General features: G+C 32.8%; 1 long non-coding RNA gene across 1 annotated transcript in view; it reads left to right on the top strand.

The window, feature by feature from the left end:
* Positions 1-7,228, top strand: part of LOC113600795 (uncharacterized) — a 58,717-nt gene extending 51,489 nt beyond the window's left edge. Inside the window, exons 3-4 of the long non-coding RNA XR_003421887.2 lie at positions 6,224-6,271; positions 6,917-7,228. This is a non-coding gene — a long non-coding RNA (uncharacterized LOC113600795). The remainder of the gene's footprint in view (positions 1-6,223; positions 6,272-6,916) is intronic.
* Positions 7,229-15,572: the final 8,344 nt, after the last annotated feature.

The following is a 15,572-nucleotide window of genomic DNA, read 5'->3' as shown; positions in this document are numbered from 1 at the left end:
ATAAGCTCCTCCTCCCAAAACCTATAGGTTGATCACTTCTTTTACTCTATAAGCTAATGTTTACTCTCTTACCACATAAGGCAATATTCACAGTTTCTGGAAATTAGGATATGAATTAATCATTTATGGGTTCTCCACTCAGCTGATGACATCTGGTTACATGCAATACTATTTGCTCTTATCTCCACATAGCTTAGTAGAGTGTATGATGTAGAGTAAGCACACACACACACACACACACACACACACATTTTTGAAAAAAAAATAAATGGTAGATTTCATAAAAGCTCTTTAGCTTATGAAATTCTTAAGCTTATGTTACCATACTGTACGTACATGTGAAAGCGTATTTTTCTAAATATATTTCTCCTAATAGTAGAATTTAAAATGGACATTTCGGTCTTTATAATTCTAGACAATATTAAAATTATTAGCATGAAAACTTTACTATTTAAACTGTGGATCGCCTGGCCAATATGATTTTAACACTGTGCTCTCATAATGCTAACTCTTATGCTTAATTTGATTGAAAAGATATGATCAACTCAAACCAAGCTTAGCCAAACAATTCACTTTTGAGTTTTAAAAATTACATATAAACAGAGAGCAAGACATTAGGATTTCATATAGCAAAATAGAAACTCTCCAAGCTTCTTTACTGTCCGTGAGAATGGGGATTAACATACTTACGTTTCCTAGTGGACAAAACAGTGAATCGTATAACCTTCTTTGAGGAATAAATGTATTGAGAACCTTCCACTGCAAGGCAATGAACTCTGCTTTAAGGATAAATTGATGATTATCAGGCAACCATTGATATGTAAGAATTTAGGATTTAAAGTAGTTACATTTAGATACTATTTCATAATTCATGAATTAGTAAAATGATTAAAATTTAACACAGAGGACAAAGTTTTCATGAAAGCACAGGTGTGAAAGACTCCTTTGTTATCTTGCTTAATCTATATGATTTAAATACTTACATTTAGACTCCTTGTACAGAAGTTCAGGTAAAAAACTCTTTTCATAAATAATAACCTCAATGTCAATGCTCAAAGAAGTTAACAGTATCTTCCAAATCATAGAACTGGTAAAGGACAGAGTTAGGACGAGAATCTGATTAGACTTGCTATCTGAGTCTCAGACTAGTACAAATTTCCAGGATAGAAAACTGTTATACAGAAAGATATTTAATTTTTTTTCTTTCCTGTGATTTATACTAAGATCAAAACCTAGGAGAGACACACTCTGAATACATCTTCTAAAAGGTGTGTAGATCTCCACTATCATGTGATAGTTTCTATTTATTAATTTATTTGTATATACAACATTCTTTACATGTTAATGTTGTAGTTTAAGTTTTATAGGTTTCCAAAGCCAATGGAACTACTAAACTTTTTTTTTTTTGGTTCCTGTGACAAATGGTGGTACTCAGGTAACTCAGAATTTAGTAAATCACAGTTAACAAAAATAGCAACTTCTAAACGTAAAAGGGATATTAAACATTTTAGAAATTATGATTTTAAGGCAATAATTTTGTGATTATCTGGGAAAGTTTTAGGCACAATAAAAGCAAAATTTGCAAAATATGTCAAATAAAATCATCTACTCAATGAACAGGCACATTATCTCTGAAAGAAAAAAGTTCACTTAGAAATTTTGTTTAGTACATTCAAACTTTGAATATTCTATTTAAAAAATCTTAGACCTTTCACATCTTTAGGGAAACTCAATTTAATTTTTTTCTTAACTAAAATTCTGATATAGGCATATAAAAGATATGAGTAAACAACTGATCTATTTTAAGTGATCATTTTATTACTTGTCAAATTCACCAGTATGTTCTACAAAATAAAATCCTACAACTGCTAATTGTTAAAGTAAACTTGGAAATACTAGAGGAATCTAACACCTAGCACATGTGTAATAAAAATTTAAGTACAAAAAACTATGGTATTGTATTTCTCTAGCTAACTAAAAACTGAACAAATTAAATGTGTCATTTCATATTTGCAAGCAGGACTGGTTGCATTAACTTGAAGATCAAATATGAAATGCAGGGTCCCTTGCTCAAAAATTATTAAGGATATCAAGTGACAGAAGATAGCATAAACCAAGCCTGGAACCCTTCTAGTAAGCCCAAAGCACTGATGATTTCACAGGTCACATGCTCATGACCATGAAGCTGGCTCTATTAATTTAGTGTTATGGTGTCATTTAGCAATTGTGCTACATATGGTATTCCAACATTGGTATCTGATCGTTAACCATCCTATGTCTCTCCTCTTCTGGAGATTACTATTTCACCACTTAACAATGGCCCATTCTCATTACAATAGGATTTTTGTTGCAAAGATATTCCAGATCCTAGACGTTTTTAGTAACTCATGTTTTGATGTTACTGTGGCTCCAAGTCTGTAGTTGTTGAACATATTTTATTCTGGGAAAATATGACTTTCCTATCTCCTATTGTGGGTTCCTTTTTACCTTAAATCTTCTATCTGACGTTTATTGAATTCCTACCATGATCTAGACTCAATGATTATGGTGAATAAAACAGACAAAAGTCCTTCCCTCAAGGATTGTATTTTGTGAGGAACACAAGCCGTAGGCAAATCTATGTAGTATGATTACACAAAATAAGTGAGTGCCTTGCAAAACTTGAAGGAGATTAAGAATATACAGGGGTCATCGGAATATTTGTTAAAGAATATTAAGTAATTTCTAATATAAGAGATATGAAAGTCCCCTTCATTGTTAATGCATTTCTATCAGTGAGTAAGGAGGAAAAAGTCGATGCAGAAGAGAGAGGGTATCCATTCAAGGACAAATTTCTTAAGTAGGTGAGAGAAAATACCATGCAAAAAATGAAATGTTTGACCTTAGTAGCTAGTACAGAGTCATCATTTTAACTGGAAGTAAAGCAGAAAATAAGGGCACAAGATCGAATACATGAATAGATTTTGTAGGGTGAAGATGAAATAACTCATTCTGTTCACTTTGCTTCTGTGAATTAAGAATTTAGGTCACCAGCCAGAAAAATCTTAATTTGTGTGTGTGTGTGTGTGTGTGTGTGTGTGTGTGTGTTGGAGCTTTTAGTACTCTGGTAGACACCTCACAAGTTCACAAAATAATATACATAAGATGACAAAGGAAATCAGTTATACTCAAAAATTATTGAGTGGTTTGAAATGTTAATAGCGACAGATTTTATATAATAATGAATTCATTTTTAAATTAATGTATGAAGTTATGGAGCTGAGCATTAGATTTTAAGACTTACTTTGAAGTAGTGATAAAGAAATACATAATTCAAGACATTTGCAACAACTGTAGTGTAACATTAAATAAATGCATTTTCTTTTTCTTTAGTTTTTTTTTTTTAACATTTATTTATTTTTGAGAGACAGAGAAAGAACACAGGCAGGGGAGGGGCAGAGAGATTGGGAGACACAGAATCTGAAGCAGGTTCCAGGCTCTGACCTGTCAGCACAGAGTCTGACGAGGGGCTTGAACCCACAGACTGTGAAAACATGACCTGAGGTGAAGTTGGATACTTAACCCCCAAGCCACCTAGGCGCCCCTAAATATATGCATTTTCTATTGATGACAAGGTCCAGAGACTTTGTTAAAACAACAGTGGTTTGTTGTGTATATTTAAAGCTAAAGGAAAAGTTTCAGTTAGTTGTCAGTCAACATTTCCTATTCTATTTTCTCATTTAAGTTTATGAAAACCTAACTTTTCTTCACTGACTCCAGAAGGCTCTGTGAATGCCAGATTTAAAAACCTCTGCAGTATGAGGAAGCAGAGGGGTATAGAAATCTTTAGGAAGACAAAAAAAAAGTGGAAAAAATTCTATTTTAAAATTGACAGATGAAATCCACTTGGCAATATATCAAGTGTGACCAGTTTGGGAATTATGGGAAATGTGTTAGATAAAGTTCAGTAACTTACTGAAGTATGTATTCTGCTCCAGACAGGTTTAGCTGTTTGTGTGAACACAGGATAGGTGAAGCACTGGGATTAAAAATAGTGCAATTTTACCATATAGTGTGGCAGAGGGTGTCATAAGAGAGATGAGAATTATTAATGATGCACCATGGAACGTAATCCAGGTGACGAAGAAATTGAGAACATGAAGATTATGGGCAAAGAAAAACTGGTAGTATCAATTGGCTGGAACTCCCCATAGGATGAGGAATAACTGCAGTATAGTTTGTGGAATAAGTCACTTGAAAAGACGAAAGATGGAGAGAGACTAGGATGTGTAATTTGAGATTTCGGGAAAATATATATATATATATACACACACACACACACACACACACACACACATAATTATATATACATATACACATATATAGATATATACATATAATTATATACATATAAATATGTATATATTATACATATACATGTATATATTATATACATATATACACATATACTTATATATACATATACATATATATTTAAATTCACTAACATTTTCTGGATTCAGAGACAGATATTTGATATTATTCATCCTTTTTAAATGTCAACTTTATTAATTTTATAAGTTAATCTCTTAACACTGATTTAAATATTAAAACTTTCTCCAAATAGTTACAGTAATTACCCAGAGTTCATGAAATCTTATGGATTTAGATAATTACATTACCACAAATCTTTAATAATTGTTTCTAAAATATAAAATCACAACTCATATGTGTATATATCAGATTTCTATGTGATCAATGGACAAAGTATACAAAATTGCATAAATTTAAAAAATAAGTGCAGATAGAGTCAAATGGATGGAAAGTCTTACTACATGTATTTAAATATATTTCTTCATTAATCTTCTTAATTCTTTTCTTTACTTAAAAAAATTTTTATCTATTTCTTTTGAAAGAGAGAGAGATAGCACATGCGTGCAAGTGGAGAGGGGCAGACAGAGAGAGAGAGAGAGAGAGAGAGAGAGAATCCCAAGCAGGCTCCATGCTGTCAGCACCGAGCCTGATGCAGCGCTCCATCCAACGTGAGATCACCCTCAGCCAAAATCAGAGTCAGAGGTTTAACAGACTGAGCCACCCAGTGCCTCTCTTTTCTTTACTTTTATACTTGTTAAGGCTACCTTTTAGATTTAAAGGATAATTTACCAGATGAAAGCTTTGCATTTTGATAAGATCTTATTTAAGCCAAACCTAAAAGTAAAAGGGAGAAAGAAAGAAAGGTAGGGAGGGAGGAAGAAAATGGAGGGAAGAAGGAAATGAGAGAAAGAGAGAGAGAATGGACAGAAGGAAAAAGGGAGGGAGGAAGGAAGGAAGGCAAGGAAAGAAAGAAGGAAGGGGGGGGGGGGAAGAAGAAGGAAATAGTCTCAAACCGACCGAGGTATCAGGATCTGAGTTTTTGTCAGTTGATTCTTGGTCTGTTCATAATATTTATTTTTGCTATTGAAGATCATTTAAAGCAGAGTGTAATTTCCTTTTATAATAAAGTTTTATTTGTTTTATCACCGGTGTTTTAAGTTTTTTACTTTCATATAGATTTTATTTTTTTTTTTTTTTAGTCTTGGTAGATTTCCCAGAAAGGATGTTTTCTCCAAATTTGTGAGACCAGAAGTACCTAACCTATTGTTCTGTCATTGTGATATACTGACCTAGTTATATTGTTACATTGTTATAATTGGAAACTTATGTATATCTTAGCAATACCTCTCTAAAATTAGTCCAGTCATCTAGAAATTTTATTTCAAGGGATAATGACGGCACTGGTAACTCTTCCTTTTGGGATTTATAACTAATACATCATCTTGGAGCATACTGGTTACAGCTGCTATTCACTGATATCTTTGATTCCCTAATAATTGTTTTCCTTCCTCTTTCTTATTAGTACATAAATTAATAAATATACATATATACTCATTTATATTCTCACATACCTATATCTTCACACTCAATGTAACAACAAAATAAAATCTTCACAAATAGACATAAACATTTTATTGAAATTAAAAATAAATTAAACACATAATAATGTTGTCTCCATAATTCTGTTACTTCAGGTGTGTTTTGACCACTTCATAGTGACTTATTTTTGTAGGCATCACCATTAAATCATGGCCTTTCATAGACTCAACATGTTAGAATTAAACATGGTATATTTCTCTTTCCCTTGAAAATAAAATTATCAAAAATTGAAGAGCATGATCTTCTTCAATATGGATCTTTTTTGTTTCAGCCTTAACTCCTGACAATTTTGAAAATCTCCACTTTCCAGAAACAAAAGGTATTTTAAAACTGCCCAAAGACATATAATTAATTAACTATTCTCCAATTTTTCCTTTTTCTTTTTTCTTAAAAAGTGAATTACTTTAAGACATTATCAGTTTAATTGTTGTTCTAGATATTAGTCTCTTACTAATTATACTCATTATAATTATATTTTCCTATTATATCTTTAGTATTTTATTTTTCTATAATATTCTTCTTTGAACAGAATGTCTGAATTAATCAGGTTTTTGTTTGTTTGCTGACCATTTTGTTTGCATTATGACTTTGATGGATTGGATCAAAGATATTCTCCTAAACTTATTTTCATCAGTTTTATAATTTTATCTTTCATAACTCCACCATTAAACCTCTGGTTTTTCTCTGTAATTTTATAATGATTTTTGTGCTAGTCTCACTATCTTTTTTCCCTCATTGTTCCTGACATTGTTCTTAGTGAATTTTCCATTTATGTACATTAGGTTTCAATGGGTCAAATCTGGCCAATGGCCCGTTGTAACCAGAATTTTATTGCAACACAGCCACACTCATTTGCTTATGTATTGCCTACGAAGCTTTCATGCTATTATGACAGAGTTAAGTATTTATGACAAAGTTGTACAGTCCACACAGCTTTAAATATCTATTATCTGGTCCTTTACAGAAACAAGTTTGTCAAACCATTTCTAGAGGAATTCCTGCAAATCAACAGGAGAAGACAAGAATTCTCATTAAAAAAAAATAATAATAAAGATAATATAGGAAACATCTATAGAAGAAAGAACCAAGAAAGTTAATAAGAATACTCAGAGACGCTGAAAACCATTACTAAGCAGAGAGTGGCACTTAAAAGAGCAGTAAGATACCACATTTCACCTGTTTGATAGATATAAATCATAAAGCAATGTCAAGTGCTCCAGGAACACTGGGGTGTGAGATCTTTTATACCCCTGCTAGTGTGAGTGTAAGACAGCATAGCCACCTAGGGCGAATAGTTTTTAGCATACTAAATATACATAACTCCTATCACTTAGTGATGCCATTACTGAATATTATTAGGGGAAAAGAGTCTCATATACATAGATCACAATGAAACACAAGTGAAGATATTTTTCACAGCATTACTTCTGATATCAAGTTGTTAGACTGGATAGGAAAATATATGGAGGATGAACATCATGGAGTTCTAGCCTTCAGTTATATATAATAAATCAGATCTAGACATAGACATGAAAATTTTATAACCATGATGATGCTGACTGAAAACAAAATTATGAGAGAGAATGATATCTATAATCTAATACATTCATATAAATTAAAATGACTGTATGCAATCAAATACATTCTACCAGAGAACACCCATTAGACATATTTGGGCTGTTATAGGAGTTAGTGGATAGCAAGAAAAGAAAGGGAGATGGAAAGAAGAGAAGGGAAGAAGAAAAATGGAAAAAAAATAAGGTAATACCTATATTTTTGAGTCATGGAAGTTTTATTATTTTACTTTTATTTATTTTAGTGTTTATTTTTAATTGAGGTCTAATTGACATACAATGTTATGTTAATTTCAGATGTGCAACATAGTGATTCGACATTTATATACATTGTGGAATGCTCACCATGGTATTTTAGTAGCCAACAATCGATTATGAAACAACTCCATACAACTACACTTAATTTTTTTCCTAAACTCCATAGGTATCAAATTATGTTTCTTCAATAAAGAAGATACAATAAAATCACTATTCTTTTTGTCATGAAATTTGTGATGAATAAATACTTTTTTCAATATATTGGGTTTCACTTGAGTGCAATAGCATGAAATTCCCTGATCTCACACAGCATCTATCTATTGCCACTTCAATGTGGGGGGGTGGAGGATAATCTGAGTATCTCCCATACTATAAAAATCTAACTCTTCACTCAGCAATGTATCTTAATAAAATTTAAAGTATTTTTCTAAAACATATAGATTTATATAAATTTAAATATTGTATAAGGAAAAAAGGTTTTGAATAGAATTGTATTTATTGTTGTTTGCTTTCTTATTATTTGAATTTGTTGTGAATGTAATAGATGCCTTCAGCACTAAACAGGCCGTGGCTGTGGAAGGAGCCAAACATTGAAACCATGACCTGTTTGGGCCTTATCCAGATTTGCATTTTCTGTACTTAGAAGCACGTCACATTTTCTGAAGACATCATAAAACAAGGGATGTGAACTAAATATATTTTATACTCTGAGAAGCTAAGATTTTCCACAACTCGGATTCAGATCAGGATTCTGAAAGGCACTTTGAATGAAATGAAGCTCAGTCAATGTGTTGCACATGATTAAGAGGATAAGCAGAGTCATTAACTAAACTGACTAATGGGCTACAGAGCTCTAAAACTCCCAAATGCCATCATGATGAAAGGAAGGCATTTACTTATTAATTTTCCTGCATAGATCTTATTTTGGTAGCAAGAGATTGGATTCATTGCTTTACAGCTTCCCTGACTTGGTGTCATTGGTTTAGAGTGATATTGCCCTCCTTATCATATAAAAAGCCCATCATTTGCACGTTCCAGGTATAATTTCAGACAACCAGTCATATCTGTTCTTTTTCAGCAGACACAACTTCATAAAGACTTCAGATCCGTCAACAACAGATAACATTCTCTAATTTTTATAACAGGATTCATTAAATTGTGTAAGGTCCCATTAGACTGAGCAACAAATAGATGTAATCACACAAACACGGGACTTTATTTATAAAATACAAAAGGGGTCCACAAAACAAGTTGTTCTGTTTTAAAATCTAAAATTTAGGGGTGCCTGGGTGGCTCAGTTGGTCAAGCATCTGACTTGAGCTTGGGTCATAATCTCAGAGTTAGTGAGTTCGAGACCTGTGTCAGGCTCTGTGCTGACAGCTCAGAGCCTGGAGCCTACTTCAGTTTCTGTGTCTCCCTCTCTCTCTCTGTCCCTCCCCTACTCATGCTCTGTCTCTCTCAAAAAAATAAATAAATAAACATCAAAAAAATTAAAAAAAATAAAATATAGATTTGGGGAATTATATATTTTGCAGCTCCTATGTTTCTTTCACAGCATCTTTCTTTACACCATAAATCCAACAGAGTAAATAAATTTGTTTGAATACTATTGTATTGTTGTAAGACACTGAAAGAGACTCCCCGCCAAAAAAGTGTAGAAAAGCTTCATATATGCATATATATATTAATGCTATCATATGTATAATTGATATCATTTACATATACACACACATATATATAATTGATAAGGAAATTAAATGTAGTTGTGGAGATGCACAGCATATTAGCTCATTGATGAGTTATAGATGTAGAAGAGTCCTATTTTTATAGAGGATGCTGCAGGCTAGAAGACTTTTGACACCCCTGAGAAGACAAGTACTACTGGATTCCGGATGAGGTGGCTGGAATATAAAATAAATGGATGTGAGGTAAGCATTAACAAGTCTCTGGAGACTTTATAAATAGAAAGATGTTGACCTGGTTCATAAAGTGGATAAAACCTATTGGAAATAAGTATGTAAGGATGACAATAATGAGTTGTGGAGAGAATTTTTGTTAGTCAATGAAGGTAAGAGTTAAAAAGGGCATTGACACTCTTGCTAAGGAGGAAAAAAACTCTAAGTACTGTACTGTTATAAAGGGAGAACAGAGTTAGGAGCCAGAGGACCTAAGATTTACCACAATCTCCACCCCTTTCTAGCTCTGTGACCTTTGCTAACTGGCTGAACTCCACTAGGTCTGTTTCTGCATGAGTGAAATAGTCAGAGTAAGAACTGCCCTTACAAGATTGTTGTTATAATTAAGTGATATAAGCAATACAAAGAGATTTGTAACGGGAAGTACTCAGTGATTATGACTTAAATTTATTCATAATAAATTAGAGTTTCATAGAATAAGAAATCTATAGTTATTCACTGCACATGTACAGATATATACACACAATTATGTACATGTTTAGTAATTTGATGAAATCACTAAAGTAATTAACATAGTAACTGACACATGGGAATTTGTCTACTCCATTGTTACTTATGTACCATAAGAGCCAATATTTCTTTGCTGATATTTAAAATACTATGACAGTTAACTAATATATAAAGATAACTAAAACAGCCTACGAAGACTAAAGGCTACAGAAACATATGAGAATTTCATCCAGGATAGAAGCAAGAAAAATGCCCAGTGTTATAATCAATGAAGAGACAGAAAAATTGTACTTTAAAAGTGATATTTATTAATACTTAGCAGAGACAGAGAAGGCATCATCTGTACTTCTGTAGGGATCACTGAATAGATAAAGATCATTTTATTCACAAAACTTTTAGGTTTCTTAATAATATCATTCCAACAGGTGATAGGTGGCAACTAAATGCAAAAACTTCACGTACATTATTTCCTCTCTATGATTTCACTTTGTTATCTAATATTGCATATAAGCAGTATATATTTATTTATGGTGCTATCCTTGAAGCATAATGACTCATCTGTTCACTGAGACACTGGGGCATACTGACAACATTTTCTGTTATTTGACTATCAGACTATTCCCTGAAGTTCCATTGTTTTCTTTAATTGATTATTTATATGTAATATTAATATATGTAATAACTTCTAGTTACATTTGACAATGGCTTTTATTTTAACGACAAATCACTCATTCTAGTTCTCTTATATTTGGTTACAGGAGCTACCTAAATTCCATTAAGTTTGCGGAAAAAAAAAACAACAAAGAACATACATGTATCTTCACATTTAGATTATACTTCAGTTTGATTTTTAAGGATTACTGAGTTTCAGATTCCTAAGAAATAATAAAAAATAAGAAGTCTGAACTGGTCAAAAGTCAAGTGCATTTCTAAAGAATGGGATTTCACAGAATTAATGCTGCAACTTCCTAATTTAACTTTCAGCAAATAATCAGATAAACGTGTGCCTGTCATTACAAACTGTCATTACATACTTTCTTGAAAAATTGAGGTTGATCTTATTTTAAAGACTGGAAATTTAGAAAATGAAGTTAAGAAACATGATCATGTCTTGATGGAAGAATTCAGACAAAAAGCTCTAACTATTCAATCTCTAAAACTTCGAGCTACACATGCTGTTTGTTTCCACTTGCAAAGAAGAGGACACATTAAAACGTGAAAAGAGTATAACGTCACTGAATGAAACATATTCAGGAAAGTAATTACAGTTTATATGTTATCATTTTTATGTTTACCTTAAACCTTATTTATATTTTTACTTTTTTTTCTTTAAACCTTTATTTATTATATTTTGAGAGAGAGAGGGAGACAGAGCAGGGAAGAGGCAGAGAGAGAGGAAGAGGGAGAGAATCCCAAGCAGGCTCCTCACTGTCAGTGCAGAGCCCTATGTCAGGCTCCAGCTCATGAACTATGGGATCATAAGCTGAGCAGATACCAAGAGTTGGATGCTTAACCCACTGAGCCACCTAGGTGTCCCTACACTCTTTCTTTTCAATTACCCTCTTTATGACACTTCATAACTTATATTTCTAGGTTGTTTTCAATATAAAAATTCTTCAACATTGGTGTTTATGACTAAAATCCAGATACAAACTGTTCTCTCTTCCAGAGTTTTAACTTTCTTCTATTGGATTCAGGAATTATAACATAAAAAGACAAATTTCTAAATTATAATTTATCTGTGGAAGTTAGCTAAATGGCAACTTCTATCATAGCAATAGATATATATTTTTTAATTTGAATATATGCTTCTTAATTCATTATATCTATCTGAATGCTATGAAGTAATACATTGTGCTCCCTGAAACCATGCCCATATATCATGACACTGCTGAATAATTTGGCTTATTTATTATTTTTTAAACAGTCATTGAATACAGTGTGCTGACATGTTTTATTTCCCAAGCTACTTGGACATGGTGTGTGGTTTTTACATTAATCCACAGTAACCAGAAGTTATTTTCCATAGGAAACAATAACAAATGCAATTGACAAATTGTGTTTGCTAGTGGAAACAACATTGCATTATTTTCTAATAATGAGACAGTGAGCATATCCTTACTGATCAAAGCTTACAAATTAAAAAAAAAAAACCCACAGTAGTGGAGTATATTTGTTATGACTCGAGCTGGATAATTGTCAGGACACACACACAAAACTTAAATTCACTTGTAATAAGCCCCAGAATGACACAGCTCTGTGTAAGTCTGATGCATTCAGCAGAAAGGTCAGTCAGGCAGCAAAAGACAATTATTTTCCTATGGTTGGGCCCATATTGATTTTTATACCCAAGTTTGTTTAGTAGGTGGTCCATGAATATCTACAGAATTCATTTTCATCTGGTTCCTATCTGTAGTAGAACAGATATAGAAACAAACTGTCAACCTACAATGTCCATGAATATTTCTTTAAAAATGGAAAAATGGAAGTGGCTTTTTTCCCAAAAGGACCCATTAGAAATCAGAGCCAGAGATAGATCATGTAACAAGACATGGAATTTTCAGACCACAAAAACCTCTAATATTGTCATGAGATAAGTTCCTTTTCCTTTTCTGTCTGATATACTTGTAAGCCATAAAAGATGTGCATAGTTATGACATTAAGCCTATAAAAGAATTACCAAAACACTCTATGCTGTCATGTCGTAATTAAGAAAATTAACACAAAATTATGTAGTACAAAAGGAAACAAGTTTCTTAAAGACCATCTTGGCCACCAGTCTCCTACCCCAATTTCACAGATGAAGTAAATGAGACAAGAACCACAATGCCAATTTGCAGAAAATATTAAGCAAAAGATAAAACAAAGTCAAGAATCAGTTTAGATCCGTGGACACCGCACAGTGTGTGGTCATTGATCTGTGTGCGCATATGTGTGCTGATATGTGCATGAGTGTTTATGGCTATGTGTGTGTATGTGTATGTGTGACAAATAGACAGAAACAAATATATGTCACAAGTAAATAAATGGTCTCCAGAATTTATTCAGGTAATGATACAGCAAGGTCTGGTACCTGTTCAGTATAGTTCAGTAGACACGGAAGAGTGTGTATGTTTATTCACCTGTGTGTACATGCAAATATGCATGGGTGTTTGTGTCTCTGTGTGTGCATGCCTGTGTATAAGAAAAATAAATAAATATATATCATGAAAGAATGTGGTTTAATGAGTATAACTTTTCAGTTGCCTACATGCACCTATGAAACAAGACATTCTGCTACTTCTTTAGTAGCTTTCATTCATCTTGGTTGTATCAGAAAGGAATCAAATAAAGTAAAACAAATAAAAAAGAAGGAAAATAAAAAGACATCAAGATATGTTTGTAAATTGAAATATTATTAAAGAATTTATGTCTCCATTTTGTGCCCTGAAATATGATCTTATTTAGAAATGTATAATCCTTAGAAAAAAATAGATGAATTCATGGCACCTTATAATATCATTCTTTGTAAGATTATGTGCATAGAAGTTAAGAGCACAGGCTCATGACCAATTTTCTGGGACTCTAATTTACAAAGTGTTGGACCATAGTTAAGTTATATAAAATTTCTGGACCTCAGTTTATTCACCAGTAAAACAGGTATATTAACAATATCTATCTTATATTATTGTATTAAGGAACAGTGCCTGGGAAAATGTGTCTAAAAGTATTAGCTATTATTTCTAAATTTTTGTATGTTTGAATGGAAATTTGGGATATTTTTAATTCTCCAAAAGTTTTACTTAAAACATGATACATCATTGCCCCAAAGAGACAATGAATCAACAATAAGGAAATGTCTTGCATCTGAAAGTATAAATAATATGCAATTGCCGCAAAACCATAAGATACCTGGCAATAAACCTAGCCAAAGAGGTGAAAGACCTGTACTCTGAAAACTATAAAACACTAATGAAAGAAACTGAAGATGGAAAAAAGAAACGGAAAAGCATTCTACACACAGGGATTGGAATAACAAATATTACTTTTGTTTTTAGTTTATTTATTTATTTTGAGAGAGAGAGAGAATGGGGGGGTGTGCAGAGAGAGAAAGAGTAAGAGAGAATTCCAAGCAGACTCCACACTGTCAGTGCAGAGTCCAAAGCGGGGCTCAAACTCACAAACCGTGAGATCACAACTGAGCCAAAATCAAGAGTCAGATACTTGGGGCACCTGGGTGGCTCAGATGGTTAAGCGTCCGACTTTGGCTCAGGTCATGATCTCATGATTTGTGACTTTGAGCCCTGCATTGGGCTCTATGCTAACAGTTCAGAGCCTGAAGCCTGCTTCAGATTCTGTGTCTCCTTCTCTCTCTGCCCCTCCCTCACTTGCACTCTGTCTCTCTTTCGCTGTCTCAAAAATAAACATTAAAAAAAAAAAAGTAGGATGCTTAATCAACTGAGCCACCCAGGCACTTCAGAACAAATATTTTAAAAATTTTAATACTACCTAAAGCAATCTACACATTTAATGCAATCTCTATCAAAATACCACCAGCATTTTTCACAGAACTAGAACTAACAATCCTAAAATTTGTATGGAATCAAAAAAACCCTGAATAGCCAAGGCAAACTTGAAAGAGAAGAACAAAGCTTGAAGCATCACAATTCCAGACTTCAAGTTATATTACAAGGCTGTAGTAATATACAGCTCTCTTCTCCCCCGCTGCATTCTCTCTCTCTCTCTCAAAGCAGTATGGTACTGGCATTAAAAACAGACACATAGATCAACGGAATACAATAAAAAATCTAGAAAGAAACCCCAAACTATACAGTCAACTAATCTTCAACAAAGCAGGAAAGAATATCCAATGGAAAAAAGACAGTCTCTTTAATAAATGGTGTTGGGAAAATTAAACAATATGCAAAAGAGTGAAACTAGACTACTTTCTTACACCAAACACAAAAACCAACTCAAAATGGATTAAAGACCTAAATATGAGACGTGAAACCAAAATCCTAGAAGAGAACACAGGCAGTAACCTCTCTGACATCGGCCATAGCAACTTCTTTCTAGATATGTCTCCTGAGACAAGGAAAACAGAAGCAAAAATAAACTATTGGGACTTTATCAAAATAAAAAGCTTTTGTACAACAAAGGAAACAATCAACGAAACTATAGGGCAACCTAGAGAATGGAAGAAGATACTTACAAATGACATATCTGATAAAGGTTTTGTATCCAAAGTATATAAAGAACTTATGAAATTCAACATTTGAAATACAAATAATCCAACTAAAAACTGGGCACAGGACATGAATAGACATTTTTCCAAATAAGCCATCCAGATGGCCCAGGGAAACACATGTCAAAACTACAATGA

Source organism: Acinonyx jubatus, chromosome A1 (assembly GCF_027475565.1).
Source record: "Acinonyx jubatus isolate Ajub_Pintada_27869175 chromosome A1, VMU_Ajub_asm_v1.0, whole genome shotgun sequence".
Classification (NCBI taxonomy): domain Eukaryota; kingdom Metazoa; phylum Chordata; class Mammalia; order Carnivora; family Felidae; genus Acinonyx; species Acinonyx jubatus.
This window is presented reverse-complemented; position numbering and strand designations above follow the sequence as displayed.